We start from the raw sequence: 16,592 nt of genomic DNA, 5'->3' as shown, positions 1-16,592 counted from the left end.
TGATTGCTGAGTTTTGATTGTCTTCGATGCAAACAGTGATCGTTTAAAGGGTATTTGCATGCTTGGTGGACACTGTAAGGAGTACACTGTTTGGCAACCGTCGATTTCACAAAACTCTTCCTAAACTTAAGACTAATCTTAGGAGTTAGGACGAGTCCCAACCCTGCACTGTAGCATGCAGACCTTAAGATTAATCCTAACTCGAGATAAGACGAGTCCTAACTCTTTGTGAAATTTACCCATACCTTATAGTGACATAGGATTGTGTCATCCTCTTCTTATCACACCCAAGTGATTTGCATGCGGAGTTTTGTTCACAGAATTTGGAAACGCACTGAGCATACAGTTCTTAAAGCCATTATACACTTTCAGACCCGAAAAAAAATAATAAAGGTTCACAGATTTACAAATAACTTGCAGGGTTTACAGAAGGTAATGGTGAAATACTTCTCTTGAAATATTATTCCATGAAATGCTTTACTTTTTGAGAAAACATTTATCAATTCTCGACAACGAGAATTACTGATTTATAGTAAACACATGTCATGACACGGCGAAACGTGCGGAAACAAGGGTTGGTTTTCCCGTTATTTTCTCCCGACTCTGATGACCAATTGAGCCTAAATTTTCACAGGTTTGTTATTTTATATATAAGTTGTGACACATAATACTTACATAATACTGTTTACCAAAAGTGTCCAATGGCTTTAAAACACGGGTAAAGCAAATAGATTGATCTTTATGTTGTAAAATTATCTAAGATGACAGTATTTCAAATAAAAACAATTTAATTTGATTTCGAGATTACATTTGTACCACGTAAACATATCAAAGCTTTGACCTATTCTTTGGACCGAAAGCAACCTTTATCTTTTTTGCCCAGTGTGAGCCCGGGTGTCGTCACAAACGCGCCTGGGCTGTGGGGGTAAGTCAACAAGGCGGTCTCACGGCGACAGATCGATCACTGTCGAGTAAAGACAAGGTAGCAGGTGGCTTAGTGCAACGTTGGGGTTAAGGCCAGTGAGGAGAGGGGGGGGGGGTGTTAGGGTGAATCCCATTACGGGACGTGCGTGCATCATGGGGCAGGGCAGCCCGGGGGTTCGGAACGTTTAGCCCTTGGCAAGGAAGAGAGAGAATGGGGGGGGGGGGGGTCGGTGATAGTCCTAAGTGTTTTACGCAAGCCGGAGGAGTAATGTTGGTATGTGTTGTACTTGGAGCGTGATTCCACTCCCCGAAGATCCGGAGCTCATCACCACTGAATCAATGAATCCTCGGAATCCCGGAAAGGAATTCATGTGCATCTCAAAAGAAGGGCAGCAAGAAATCACGTTGAATAAGCAAAGACATTGCAAACAATATGTAACAACGCAAAGTAAATTATATAGAAGAGTTTGCGGTAACACCATGTAATAACCTCTAAATGAGTTGGGGTGGTTCTGAAAAGAACCGTTGGTTTAACTCGACGTTTCGATCAGTATGCTCTGATCGTCTTCTGGAGAATGCTGGACTCTGATGCTGCATGCTGCTTAAGTACTAGGGCGGCGGATTAGCTTGGTGATGCACGAAGGCGGGAAGTTGAACTCTATGATGCGTGGTGAAACCTGCTGTGGAGCTGTGGAGCCTTGGGTAGTTTGTGGGGGTGTGTGCAGTAAAAGTAAAGTGCAATATTTCTAGAGTTTTATTTTTTAAGGCCAACAATAAATTTATTATGCTGAAAATTTAGAGGTTGAAAAACAAAACCGCAATATTTTCTCAAAGTATGGAATTTTTTCCCCAATGCTCACGAATACCAAACAACGCAATTGTCTCTCTCGCCAGAGTTTGAACGCTGAAAAACGACACCTTACGGGAATTTGGTCAAAATTGTCCCCACAGTCGAACACTTGTGAGGTGTTCAACAGTTTATGATCAAACTAAATTCAATTTCGATAAAATCAGGTGGAGAGATTTAGAAAAGACGGCTTTTTGTCTCAGCTGCTAGATAAGTAATCTAAAATAAGTGTCCACATAATTGTATTTTTATTTCTAACCGACACTCCTTTTTTCAGAAGCTTCCCCTCCTATCATCACACCTTAACCTAATTTGTCATAGATCATTACTTTCGCTTTGGCGACATAATTACTCGTTTTATTTCTAAATTATTTTGTCACCTAATCCTCATTTCGTCACGTTGGTCGAATTGTTACGGGTCACTTATAGTGGCTGTGACGTCATCACCCTCTGTGCGTCTTTTACGTTACAGACAGTGGACACTATTGGTAATTGTCAAAGACCAGTCTTCTCACTGGGTGTATCTCAACAATTATGCACAAAATAAAAAACCTGTGAAAATTTGAGCTCAACGGGTCGTCGAAGTTGCAAGATAATAATGGGAAGAAAAACACCCTTGTCACACGAAGTTGATTTCAACACAATAGGAAACATTTTGTCTTTATTGGATTTGCAGTTGTTTGATTTTTGTATGAACAATTTACTCTTTTGTCACCAAAATCATTAATTTTTTACATTTTCACAGACAAATTGTTCACTTTGTACAATTGTTTTAATGATTCTTATTTTTAATCAATCAAAAACTCGATGTAGCTTTACGAGCACAGTTTTTGCATTACCAAAAGGAACCTTTGTCGAAAACTTCCACTTTTCCTTCAAAATCGAAACATGGAAATATGCAACTAAAGTATGTGTTTCTCTATCTCAGTTATTTTTACTAAGTTACAATTCAACAAAGCAACATTTAAGTTGTTCATTTCATGAAACTCATTCTTTTAGCTTCAAAATTAGCTTTGCGATGGATTTACTACATAAAACTCCACATTTGTGAAATAATAACAGACATATTGGCAAAAGCATTAATATTGTTTCAGATGGCACTTTATTCTCCACCAAACTGTCACTTGAACGATCTTCAATAATTTAAAGACACAAAGTACAAAATGTTTCAAAAAAATTTAAACAGTGATTTCCTTGAAAAATAAATTTTGTCGTTAATGTACAAATAATAAACGGAATATGAAAAAGTCACTTTGACTATGAGCGGTGCCAATTGGCACCCTTCATGAAGAGTCTATACTCCTATGTACAAAGAGTAAAATGAATACAAAAGGCATACCATAAAGTCAGTTTGGCTATGAGGGGTACCAATTGGCACCCTTCATGAAGAGTCTATACTCCTATGTACAGAGAGTAAATTGAGTACAAAAAGACAAACAATAAAGTAACTTGGCTATGAGGGGTGCCGATTGGCACCCTTCATGAGGAGTCTATCAGAGACTGAAATGAATACAAAAAGGCAAACCATAAAAATGCTTTGGCTATGAGCGGTGCCAATTGGCACCCTTCATGAAGAGTCTATACTCCTATGTACAGAGAGTAAAATGAATACAAAAAGACAAACAATAAAGTAACTTGGCTATGAGGGGTGCCGATTGGCACCCTTCATGAAGAGTCTATACTCCTATGTACAGAGAGTAAAATGAATACAAAAAGGCATACAGTAAAGTCAGTTTGGCTATGAGGGGTGCCGATTGGCACCCTTCATGAAGAGTCTATACTCCTATGTACAGAGAGTAAAATGAATACAAAAAGACAAACAATAAAGTAACTTGGCTATGAGGGGTGCCGATTGGCACCCTTCATGAAGAGTCTATACTCCTATGTACAGAGAGTAAAATGAATACAAAAAGGCATACAGTAAAGTCAGTTTGGCTATGAGGGGTGCCGATTGGCACCCTTCATGAAGAGTCTATACTCCTATGTACAGAGAGTAAAATGAATACAAAAAGACAAACAATAAAGTAACTTGGCTATGAGGGGTGCCGATTGGCACCCTTCATGAAGAGTCTATACTCCTATGTACAGAGAGTAAAATGAATACAAAAAGGCATACAGTAAAGTCAGTTTGGCTATGAGGGGTGCCAATTGGCACCCTTCATGAAGAGTCTATACTCCTATGTACAGAGAGTAAAATGAATACAAAAAGACAAACAATAAAGTCAGTTTGGCTATGCCGATTGGCACCCTTCATGAAGAGTCTATACTCCTATGTACAGAGAGTAAAATGAATACAAAAAGACAAACAATAAAGTCAGTTTGGCTATGAGGGGTGCCGATTGGCACCCTTCATGAGTAGTCTATACTCTTATGTACAGAGAGTAAAATGAATACAAAAAGACAAACAATAAAGTAACTTGGCTATGAGGGGTGCCAATTGGCACCCTTCATGAGTAGTCTATACTCTTATGTACAGAGAGTAAAATGAATACAAAAAGACAAACAATAAAGTAACTTGGCTATGAGGGGTGCCGATTGGCACCTTTCATAAAGATTCTATACTACTATGTACCGAGAGTAAAATTAATACAAAAAGGCAAACCATACAGTTGTTTTGGCTATGAGGGGTGCCAATTGGCACCCTTCATGAGAAGTCTATCGGAGAGTAAAATGAATACAAACAGGCAAACCATAAAGTTGCTTTGGCTATGAGGGGTGCCAATTGGCACCCTTTATGAAGAGTCTATACTCATGTACAGAGAGTAAAATGAATACAAAAATACACTCTATTAAATCACAGTGGCTACATGAGGGGTGCCAAAACGGGCTAACTAAAAAGCCCATTTTTATAACTGAAAAAAATGCACCCTAGCCCCACAAATGATTTCTTTGTTCAACTTTGAACCCAACACAGGAATAAAGATTAGGTAATAATATTAGCAGGAACCAATTTACATGTAAAACTAAGGTTTCTGACTGAATTATTTAGTTTCTGTCTGATTCGTAATCATACACATCGTTAGGCCCAGGTGCTGGACTGCTTTCAATGTTTACAGCAGGATGGCACAAGCTGGATAAATCTTGCAGAGAAGTGAAACAGTTTGCAGAGTCATCTTCCATTGCCACACAGTTTCGTGCTACCAGTCATGTACCTGTGTTTTAGTTTATTAAAAAAAAATAAAGAATAAAAATATTTGCTCACTTTCAATGTTTTATTCTTATAGCCTATTATGAAGAAACTCATCAATAGAAAGAATGCATTCAATCGAGCACAAATGGAACATAAACATTAACAATCCAAAGGTATAAAGCAAAGAACGCAAGAACAAAAATGGACCAGTCAGTTATGTTCGAAACATTTTATTCAGTTTTTTTTAATTTAAAACAGACGTTTCTCGCTTTTTCAAAACGCGGCCGTTCACCGTAACAAGCCCGACCTGCAAACATGATGCAGATATTGAAGCAGAAGTTGGTCGTTGTAGCACAGGTCGTCATGAATATTATCTAAAATGGTTGTTGAACATTGACAACAAAATTCAAGAACATGGCACTATTGAATATTCTCAGCCCCTTTTTATTTCTTTTACAATCCACCATAAAGGTTTAAATGACACTGCAGCCGATCTTCTCGGTACAATGCATCCTATGGATACGGAACTTAACTCGTATTAAGTTCTAAGATTAGTCCAAAGTTTAGGAGAGTTTGGTGAAGTCAACGGTTGTGGGCACCTTTCGGTATAGTTGTCAAAGACCACAAGGTGTAATATGCATAAAATAATGTGAAAATTTTGACTCGTTTGGTCATAAAGTTGCAAGAGTATGATGAAAGTCTTTTTAACATTTGATTGAGAAATTACCCCTTTCGTAAATAAACAGTTTATATTTGAAAAATAAATTTGTTACTTACCGGATTTTATACCTTTGATGACCTTTGTAATGAAAGTCAATTGCTGGCAGTCTGTCAAGATGCGGTGGACTTGTAGTTGCTGGGGTACTTGTAAAGCGTGTGTCCGGTGAGCTTGGCAGATACATTCGTCGACGTGAAGTTTGCCACAAACGAGTCTCTTCCTACTCCTGTTGAAAATGTTTATTTTTAAGTCTTGTTTAGGTTACGTTGCTTTAAAAAAAAATGGTATGGAGGGGGGGGGGCTTCAAATACAGATGTAAACAATGCAACGTGTTTTGATCAACCCATCACTCTAATTTTGTTTGGTTTTATTTATTTAGTAACAAGCAATCCCCACCACACACTGCATGGCGATTTACATTTTTACATTCTATGGTGCATTTGTCGGTGCATGTTCATCAAGGGAAGAGTTATCATGCATGTGGCTGTAGGAAAACCAATGTGAGAGGAATGATGCCGGAAAAAAAAACACAGTTTGATGGCATAAAGAATTATTGTATGCATCAAGGGGGCAAGGAACGCACTCCTTGTGTTCATATGGTGTGAGTAGTTTTGTATATCCATATTAAAATTATCATGCTTTTCAAATGTGTGACGATTTCGGCGGTTTCGTTTTCATAGATGTAGAACTGTACTTTTCGAAGAACCATCATATGGAAAAACCGCAGGCTACTCCAACAACCCTAAAGCTATGTTTTCATCTTATCAATCCCATATGTACATATTTAATCATACAGTACTTACACTTTTTCTGAGAAGCTTTCCAGTGATGTTAACGTTGTCGTCGCTACAGTGAGTGGTTGATAAACCGTGTTTGAAAAATGTCCCCATCTGCTCCTGAAGATGCAGCCCAAACTCCTCCTTGACGGGTCTTATCTGTTGACAATCCCATGACACAACCTGCACTCAAAAAAAGAATGTTAAAAAAGTGATGTAAAAAAAATATGTTTACGACAAACACGTTTAATGAGTAAAACGGGCATTTTACATTAGTTGTGAAAAGTTCATTAACGGAAACTAGTTTCAATTTATTATGTAAATTTTACTAAAGTAAATGAAAAGGTTAACATGTGAGCGGTATAAGTTACCAAACTATTAATGTAAAACTACTGAGATATGAAGCAAAATAATCTGGCAGTGGAGGCCATTTCGAATTTCAAGATGGCCGCCACATGTTCTGAAACTTTTTATACCACTGGATTTCTACACCATAAAATGTAGGTAACTAAATAATTGTTTACATTACCTCCATGGTTAGGCCCACCCAAAGATTAAGTAAACAAAATTTAAGTAAACTTCTACCCAACGATGATTTAACCCAACGCATTTTGTAAAATAGAATTACATGTATGCATGAAAACATAGATTCAGATGTCCGATTGTCCCTGGCCGGCTGTCAATGGTGTTGACAATAAGGTTAATTACTCCCCCCTAGCCCTATATGGATTACCTCCGTAGTTGGTGCATGGTGGTGAACCACCCTTGGTCGTGGGTGTTTGTAAACCATGGTTAAACTATCAATAAGTTCATTTCATATGCACTTCGATGAGTCTTAATTTTATGCCATTCAACTCACAAGAATGGTCAAAGTGTAGTAAATGAACAAGTATGGCTGATATCATGTTATAACTAACTTCGATAAAGTTGTTTGCGTTTTACCTTAATGGTGTCTCTCAATGTCGGTACTCGTGGACGGCTGATCGTGCGAATAAACATGCTATTAAACGGACAACTTCTTCACTGCGTTGCACACCTTGCCATTGTTTTAGCAAACGCTATCACCAGATGCCGAACTCGAATTTGAACAGAACCAAACACTTATCTTATTTTTTCGAGCCACTACACCTGAGATTCGTCATCTTCTCTGCCAAGGGAACATGTGTCGATTGAACGCGGTTGAAAGGAGGGAAAATAACCTAATGCTATAGTTCTTGCGCCAATGCTCCGGAAATGCCAATGTTTACAAATATGACGTAACTGTGTAACCGCTTTGCCTTATCAATGGTCTTAACGGTGCATCACTTTTTGCAATACAGTCCCGATAATAAGCACTGGTTCTTAAGTCGAACAAAAAGTTGGGGGATGTTGGTACTGTACGAGTAGAACAATGAGAAAGAGGGAATTCATTCACACCTCCTAAAGGCAGTGTCAAGGTCGTCCGGTTGTCGCTTAAGGTGCACTACCTCTTTTGAAAAATGTGCACACCCGGTCCATAATGGACGGAGGGAGACAGGTGGAAACATGATGCATGTTTTTGAACAAGTGATTTTGAACAAGAGTAAAAATAATTTGTATTGAAAGCATTCGCATGAGGCAACTGTTGTGCAACCAAAATGTACATGTACATAGTTTATTACTCCATGTAGAAACAAATGGCACAGAGTAATGTGACCGCAGGCGCTGACCGCAGAACAGCACTGTTTATCTTGGACATTACTGCCTACTTGACCATTTTCTGTGCTGTACACTAAAGTATAGGCATCAAAAACAGTACAGAGTATACCAAGTTGTACAATAATTTAACTTAACAGCATTAGCTAAAGGAAAAGGAATAACGGACGGACTAATTCAAAGTTCGGGTGTTTAGCAATTCTAGAAAAAAAAAATACAAGAAACTGTTACGGCAAATGTCTAATTCATGACATCTTGGATTTGTCAAACCATGATGGAGGAAGAAATTAGGAGCCACTAGTATAATATGAAACCGTAATTTGGTGTAATGTTAGGGCCTACTCCAAAACGCTGTTGTGACATCACAAACTGAAGTAGGCCTTATTCAAAAAGCACATCAGGTGTCTTGACCATGCAGCAAAGATTCAAAATTGTGTTTTCCCGCCGATAACTGCAAAACCGGATGGCAATAACGTTTTGTGCTTAATTGTGTTGCACAAAAGTGCGTGTGTGTTTGTTGTGTGTTGTTGTTTTTAGTTTTTTGTGTTTTTTATAATTCAAATTAGGGGATGTTATGCCAATCGATGCATAAACTCGATAATGTGATAATGTAATGTATACATTCGTGATCCAGCGTTTTCATGAACTTGACTATTTTATGTTAAAAAAGGTTTTTCTCAACTGAATGCAAATGAAGCATATACTAAAAAAAACATAAAAAAATATGTTGTTATGAAGTAGTATAGGAGCTAACAGAGCAGCATTTTTTCTAAGTGCCGAACGATCACTTTATACGTCGCATACATGTGGTGTAAAAACTAGCTGTCATATCCATGTCTTTTCTTTATGATTTTTTATAAATTCGTTTCCCCATTTAATGACAGCTTGAAACCGAGTTGTAAATAACTATCCTGCTGAGGTGGCATCTAGAAACGCCTTACACAGGCCATAGAGCAAGGAGGTTTTATCAATGCTTGACCCATGGAGGAAGACATGCTTGACCGGAGCTGGGCATTGTTTATCTTTGGCCAATGGTGTTAACTAATGAACCATTTCCTGTGTCATGCGCTGAAGTATAGGTATCAAAAACAACACAGCATGCATGCCACACAAACCATAGAGCAAGGAAACCAAGATGTAAAATAATTTAGCTTAACTGCATTGGCTATGGGAAAAGGAATAACGGACGGAGTAATTCAAAGTTTGGATGTTAGAAAAAAAATACAAACAAATGTTACGGCAAATGTCTAATTCATGACGTCTTGGATTTGTAAAACCATGATTGAGGAATTGAAATTAGTAAAACTAACATCGAAATTTTTTTTTAACAAGCCATTTTTAATAATATGAACATGTAATTTTATTTTATTTTAGCGCCGACTCTAAAACGCTGTTGTGACATCACAAACTGTAGGCCTTATTCAGTAAGCACAGGTGTCTTCACCATGCAGCAAAGATTCAAAATTGTGTTTTCCCGATGGCAATAACGTTTAGTGCATAATTGTGTTGCACAAAGGGGGGGGGGAGGTTTTTTTTATAATATCAAATTATGAGATGTTATGCCAATCGATGTATAAACTAAAAAACGTGATAATGCATAATGTAACACTCATACCGTGATCAAGCGTTTCCATGGACTTGACTAAATAAAAAATAAAAAACGGATTTTCTCAACTGAATGCTAATGATGTATTATTATACTAAAACAAAACACAAACAAAAACATGTTGTGATGAAGTAGTATATGAGCTAACAGAGCAGCATACATGTGGTGTAACAACTAGCTGTATATCCATGTCTTTTCTTTATGAATTAAACAACAAAGAAATTCCCCATTTAATGACAGGTTGAAACCGAGTTGCAAATAAACATCCTGCTGAGGTGGCATCTAGAAACGCACATATACACAGGCTGACTCTGTACATAGCCGGTTATTATCAATGCTTGACCGGAGCTGAGCATACTTTCTGTGTTATGCACTGAAGTATAGGTATAAAAAAAAAAACAGCATGCAGGTCACGGGGACAATACCAAGATTTAAAAATAATTTAGCTTAACTGCATTGGCTATGGTAAAAATAATACCGGACGGAGTAACTTTTAAGTGTTTCGTTGTTGAAGAAGTTTTCCAAACGACTGATTTGCATTGTGAAAAACTACTTCTATATAATCATTCCCTACAGAGTTAGAAAGAGTACATTCATTACATTTTTCTTCAAACCATTTTGGAGAGCGTATTAATTGAATGATTTGATTTTCTTGACTTAAGTATCTGGGCCAGAAGGTGCGTATAGTTGAGCAAGGCCTCTGTCCAAGCGATCAGTATTGTATTCCATAATATCAATAAATTGCACGTCATAGAAGTTTTCCAAAGAATTAGGACAAAATCGTATAGATGACGAGAATCTAATTAACTGTAAGGATGAAAACGATATAAAACAAACTTTAACCATAAGATTCAGTCTGCCAATAACATCATTTGAAATACTTTGTTTATTGGAAAATACTTTCTTTCTTTTTGTCAGACTTTACTTTTAATTTCCCTTGCACACTTTGTTGCTCCGTGGTATCACCATCAACAAGGTCATGCTTGTTTGATCTTATTGCGTACGGATAAGAGCGGCCTGGAACTTCTCTACCCCAAGAGGGCGTTTTAATTTGGATTTAATGTTTGTTTTTTTAATTGAAATCACAATAATGGAAAAAAAACGGTCCAGAAACAATACGAATCACCAGAGGTAAGCAGATTTTGTGTATAGAAAAGAAAGTTGTGTAAGATAATATATTTTAATGGGTTTCTTAAATTTGACAATTTCGTTCAACTTAAGCATACAACCTGTTCAAGTGTGTGTTTTTCTTGTTAAGGTAAATTCAAGTTTGAAATAGGTTCAGGGCAACAATTTTATCAATTACAGGTTCAAAATTTTGTTTACCTTTTTTTGGTTAAGTATAGCAACTTTTCTAGAAGATATTAACATTATTTTGGGAGAACAAAATAAATGTCGGGTGCACAAACTAAACCAGAAAGAGGAATAGATAGATTTATTATCCCTTGCTGCTCAAAAACCAAAAGAAAAAGAGGAAAGGTGATTTGTTTATCCATTGAAACTCAAGCACGACAACATGTGCGATATAATGCAACAAATAAGTGGAATTAATCAATGTTTTAAATGTTAGCATAGAAACATTAGATTGATTCGTTAAATCTCTAGCGTATTTTCACGATTTTGTGGAGAAAATAGTAAAACAAAAATTTGTCGGTTTAAAATCTGGATTCGAGAGCAATTTTCAGACCATAATGACGATTTTCCCTGTAAATTTTAAAAAATAGCAAAATATTTAAAGATGCAAATAAATGTACGTGAACCTGTTGTACGTGAATCATGTCCTATGATCACTGCACCAAGAAAATCGGCAGCAAATTCCAAAATGGCAACACAAATAAATACTAAAAAACAATATTTTTTCCTTGCGACAAACTGTGAAATAATGCTTCAAATTGAAGTTGATACCCTTGCATATGCATTACGCGAAATATTTGTAACTGGCGCGATATATATCATTGTTGAAAAATTAGTACGTATAATCAAATGGGGATAACATAAGGAAGTTAATTGGATACAATTCCACAATAACGTTTTATGGACAAACTGCTTAAATACAACCTACGCTCTGTGTTTTTCAAACCAACTGATTTTCCAATAATTCCCCCCTTTTGTGTGTGTGTGTTACGAAATAGTGGAAGAAATAATTACCAACAAATATCAATGACAATAATTTGTGTTACTGTCTTACAGAGAACAGGTGCACGGAAAAGGTCTTTAAGATGTTACGAGGCACTGTTTGTGAATTCCTTCCTCATGGATGAACTATGATGAAATGCTGACCCCGTGCCGGTTAATTTTCTGTCTGAGACATCTTCGTGTTTGTTTGTTTGTTTGTTTGTTTGTCGTTTGAGTGATAATAGCTGCGCCTAACTTTCTTTCTGATGTTTTTAACACTTTTTAACAAATAAAAATACTTAACATAAGTAACAGTTTTTGTTGTGTAGTAATATTATGTTTACTTTGAACACAGACAGAAAACAAAACGCCAAAGATTATTTAAACAATTTTTTCGTGAAAACACAATCATGTCAGATGTGATCGTGACCCGACAATCTGGTTCTTTAAATTATGTGTTTTAACAAACGTATTTATTGTTGTAATCTTTATATGTTTGTTTTGGTGTTTGTTGGTTTGTTTGGTTGTTTTTGGTTTGTTTCACCCCTTGTTTGTTTCTTTGCTCGATTGTTGTTTTGAAACATCGTTGCAACTGGTTTGTTTACCTCCATGGTTTTCTTATTTCGTAAAAATCTTCAAAATAATAACGTTTTGTTTCTTGATGTTGTATATTTTATTTGATCAAGCATCATCTGCGGCAAATTAGTCTGAATAATGTTTTATTGGTATTGTAGTAGGATACGTGTAAGCAAACAAAAATGTAAGATTAATAAGGACTATGCTTTAAGGTTTATTGAAATGGCTCAGTCTCCTAGGAGGTGGGCAGATAAATGGATAGATAGATAAATAGATAGAGGGCGCTCCCATTTGAGTAATTGCATAGTTCCCTGACTTAATTCATAGTAACATCATCGCTATCAGCGCGGAGGGCTGAGTGTGGCTAAGTCAGGCGCTTCTCATTTGTTCGTTTACCCATCCTCAGGCCGAATCCGAACTGGCGGCTACAGCTACGGCTACGGCTGTTGCCAAGTGTGTTGCTAAGGGCGTCCTATACCTCAACGCATGATGACACGGAAATCTAGCCATAGCCCTAGCTGTAGCCGCTAATTTGGACACGGCCCCAAACCTAGCTGTGCGTGTCTGCGACGGATTAAGGACGTCCATGCACGAAGTGTTTGGATTTAGCCATGGTCACACATCACACCAAGGTCATGTCACACCATGGAGCTTGTAGTCCTAGTAGTTAGACGTTAGTCCAAACCTGGGCTACATGGAGCTATGGTCACACAGGTAACACAACTGCCCATACTGGATAAACACAGCACGGATGTATTAAGGAACAACTCAGTTCTTTGTGGCAAAAAGATTCTCGAGAAAAGGGTTGTAAGTCGTATACTCTAAAACAAAAAAACAAGACCTAATAAGTTCTTTAAAAGTTTAAGTAGCTGATGAGGACAGACAGAAGAGCAAATTAAGGTAAGCTTTCTTCAAAATTTCAACTTGTTTATAATTAATGTAGGGGCCTAGTTTAGTTAATAGCGTTTATATGTTTAACCATGGAGGGTTTAAATAACTTTCGTTATAAGATTTTTTTCGGCGCACTGTCGAGAAATTCAAAGTACAAAGATTGTATTGTTGATGGTAATCATTGACTCTGCTGAAAACACAGTGACATCTTTTAACAATATATCCCTACAATAGGCCCTACAATGCTTCGAAATAGGATTCTCTTTTTGTAAACTACCTAGATTAAGTTCACAGTGCCCAGCATAATTTAAAAACAGTTTTAAAGAGCGCGGCTAAAATGAAACATCAAGTCGAGCGCCATGTAGATGCTCGAGCCAGAAAGCATGGACGTCCTTGTTTTAAAGAATAAAGGAAATGAGAAATGGCGTACTAGGATAGGCCTATAACGTTAGGCTGTATTAAACAATAGCACATTTGAAACTTGTTATGTACCATGTAGGCCCTGCTGTAGGTCTAACAGTTATTACTGCAAGTTTGTAAACGAAATAGTAAGGTAAACATGTATATTAATAAGCTATCATTGTCAATCTTTAAAACAGGTCCGGTAAGATGACCACATGCAACGAGGCTGGTGGAAGAGAATCGAACTCCTCTTTCTCAACTGACTACGATTTCTTACGAGCACTTCACATCTGTTTTGGCCGACCATCTGCAGCAATTTATCATTGCCATGGTAAAGACTTGTCTGGCTCTCTTTAAAAATAAATGCCTTAACATTGGTAAAACTGGACGAATAAAAAATACAAGAATGATCACACCAGTCTAACTGTTTATGTCAACATAACACTTCCATTGTTTGTTTACATGAGCGGCTTGTGTTCTGTTGGACTTGGAGCATGGATTGATCCATGGCATGCAGTCAGGACAGGGACTGATATTGTGACATTATGTTTGGATTGACATGTTATGGTTTACTTATGTAAGTTAATTTTTATTTGGATTTAGCTATAAATTATCGGATTTAGTACAAAAAGCGTTTCCGAGTTACTACAATGACGTGACAGAATTATTGTATAAGAAGCTCTGCAACCTACACAAAATTCACAAGGTTGGTTTTGGCATAGTAGAGCAAGGGTATGGGGATTCTATCATGTATGGAAGAGCACCCACGAAAGGAGGTCCAGTAAAATCAAGTTTATATGATGACATTTAATTTGCGACTTACACTGTTTGATATTTTTAGTTCGTGTGTAGAGATCAGGATTCACACCATAAAAGGGATTTCATTTTACACCCGCAAAACATCAAAAAGGCTCGGTTTTAATTAGTACAACCATGCTCTATGGTACAACTTGAGTACATGAGCTGTACTTATAGCATGGACTGTTTCTTTAGAAAGTATGGGGATATGTTTGTTTATCAAAAGAGTGTCCATTTGTACACAATGCCTTGAGACAGTGCAACTAGTGACCAAACTATAGTGACCCATCCGAGAGTAATCTGACTTTAGGGCGCAGATTCAGTAGCCTACTTGAACTTGTTGAAGCAACCTCGGTGCCCAATGCTCACAAGTTTCTTTAGGTGTAGTTTACAGTAATAATGCAACTTGAAAGCAACTTGAATGCACCACATTATTATTAAAATAACAGTATTTGCAGCAAAACAACACGGAAGTCGTTACGTACTGCTGCACAAAAATTATCCACCCGTTTCTATTTGTATGATGCAGAATTAATGGAGAGCAAGGAGTACCAAAACGCTAGAGAGCGAGCAAGACACCAGCCAAGAGATCTGACAACGATAATCATCGATGGTATGGACCAGGATAAGACTGACGTCCCCCATTTCATAAACAGACACAAAGAGTTTACATGTAATTAACAAAAACAGAAGAAGAAAAAAACTGTTTGAAAAGAAACCCCGCAAATCAAAAGAAATGCAAAGTAAAAGCTGTCACTCGGGGCTTGTAAAGATATGTTTTTGTATTAATTTTACTCTCTGTATAGAAGTAGACTCTTCATGAAGGGTGCCAATCGGCACCCCTCATAGCCAAGTTACTTTATGGTTTGCCTTTTTGTATTCATTTTACTCTCTGTGGATAGGAGTATAGACTCTTCATGAAGGGTGCCGATTGGCACCCCTCATAGCCAAACTGACTTTACTGTATGCCTTTTTGTATTCATTTTACTCTCTGTGGATAGGAGTATAGACTCTTCATGAAGGGTGCCAATCGGCACCCCTCATAGCCAAACTGACTTTATTGTTTGTCTTTTTGTATTCATTTTACTCTCTGTGGATAGGAGTATAGACTCTTCATGAAGGGTGCCAATCGGCACCCCTCATAGCCAAACTGACTTTATTGTTTGTCTTTTTGTATTCATTTTACTCTCTGTACATAGGAGTATAGACTCTTCATGAAGGGTGCCAATCGGCACCCCTCATAGCCAAACTGACTTTATTGTTTGTCTTTTTGTATTCATTTTACTCTCTGTACATAGGAGTATAGACTCTTCATGAAGGGTGCCAATCGGCACCCCTCATAGCCAAACTGACTTTATTGTTTGTCTTTTTGTATTCATTTTACTCTCTGTGGATAGGAGTATAGACTCTTCATGAAGGGTGCCAATCGGCACCCCTCATAGCCAAACTGACTTTATTGTTTGTCTTTTTGTATTCATTTTACTCTCTGTACATAGGAGTATAGACTCTTCATGGAGGGTGCCATTTGGCACCCCTCATAGCCAAGTTACTTTATTGTTTGTCTTTTTGTATTCATTTTACTCTCTGTACATAGGAGTATAGAATCTTCATGAAGGGTGCCAATTGGCACCCCTCATAGCCAAAGTGACTTTATTGTATGCCTTTTTGTATTAATGTTATGCTCTGTACATAGGAGTATAGACTTTTCATGAAGGGTGACAATTGGCACCCCTCTTAGCCAAACTGACTTTATGGTATGCCTTTTTGTATTCATTTTACTCTCTGTGGATAGGAGTATAGACTCTTCATGAAGGGTGCCAATTGGCACCGCTCACAGCCAAAGCAACTTTATGGTTATCATGTTTTAATTGATTTCATTTTCTGTACATTAAGAGTTATAGACTCTTCATGGAGGGTGTCAATTGGCACCCCTCATAGCTAATGTAATTTCATGGTTATTTGAGAATTTACAAACAAAATTAAGAAAATAGGGAAAAGCTTCATGGAAACATTCAATATCACTTTTGAATGCTGAACTTTTTAAAATCCATTGATTTGATGCAGGAAAACAACACTATATAGTTTTTATCTGTACAACATTAAACTCTCTGAGCAGAATTGTGTTATTGTGTATT

At 37.3% G+C, this 16,592-nt stretch overlaps 1 protein-coding gene and 2 long non-coding RNA genes across 4 annotated transcripts in view; 1 reads left to right on the top strand and 2 right to left on the bottom strand.

Annotated features, from left to right (window-relative positions):
• The window catches only part of LOC139950285 (coiled-coil domain-containing protein 150-like), a 111,827-nt gene that overhangs the window by 86,237 nt on the left and 8,998 nt on the right, over positions 1-16,592 (bottom strand). The window lies entirely within an intron of this gene.
• LOC139951116 (uncharacterized) lies at positions 4,033-8,190 on the bottom strand. Its single transcript, XR_011787735.1, has 4 exons — positions 7,338-8,190; positions 6,423-6,578; positions 5,679-5,845; positions 4,033-4,923 (listed from the first exon to the last, which is right to left on the bottom strand). It is a non-coding gene; the product is annotated as an uncharacterized lncRNA (long non-coding RNA).
• On the top strand, positions 12,107-16,575 carry LOC139951092 (uncharacterized). Its single transcript, XR_011787732.1, has 3 exons — positions 12,107-13,266; positions 13,857-13,990; positions 14,987-16,575. It is a non-coding gene; the product is annotated as an uncharacterized lncRNA (long non-coding RNA).

Source organism: Asterias amurensis, chromosome 18, assembly GCF_032118995.1.
Source record: "Asterias amurensis chromosome 18, ASM3211899v1".
Lineage (NCBI taxonomy): Eukaryota > Metazoa > Echinodermata > Asteroidea > Forcipulatida > Asteriidae > Asterias > Asterias amurensis.
The sequence above is the reverse complement of the archived record's forward strand: the minus strand, read 5'-3'. Positions and strand labels throughout refer to the sequence as shown.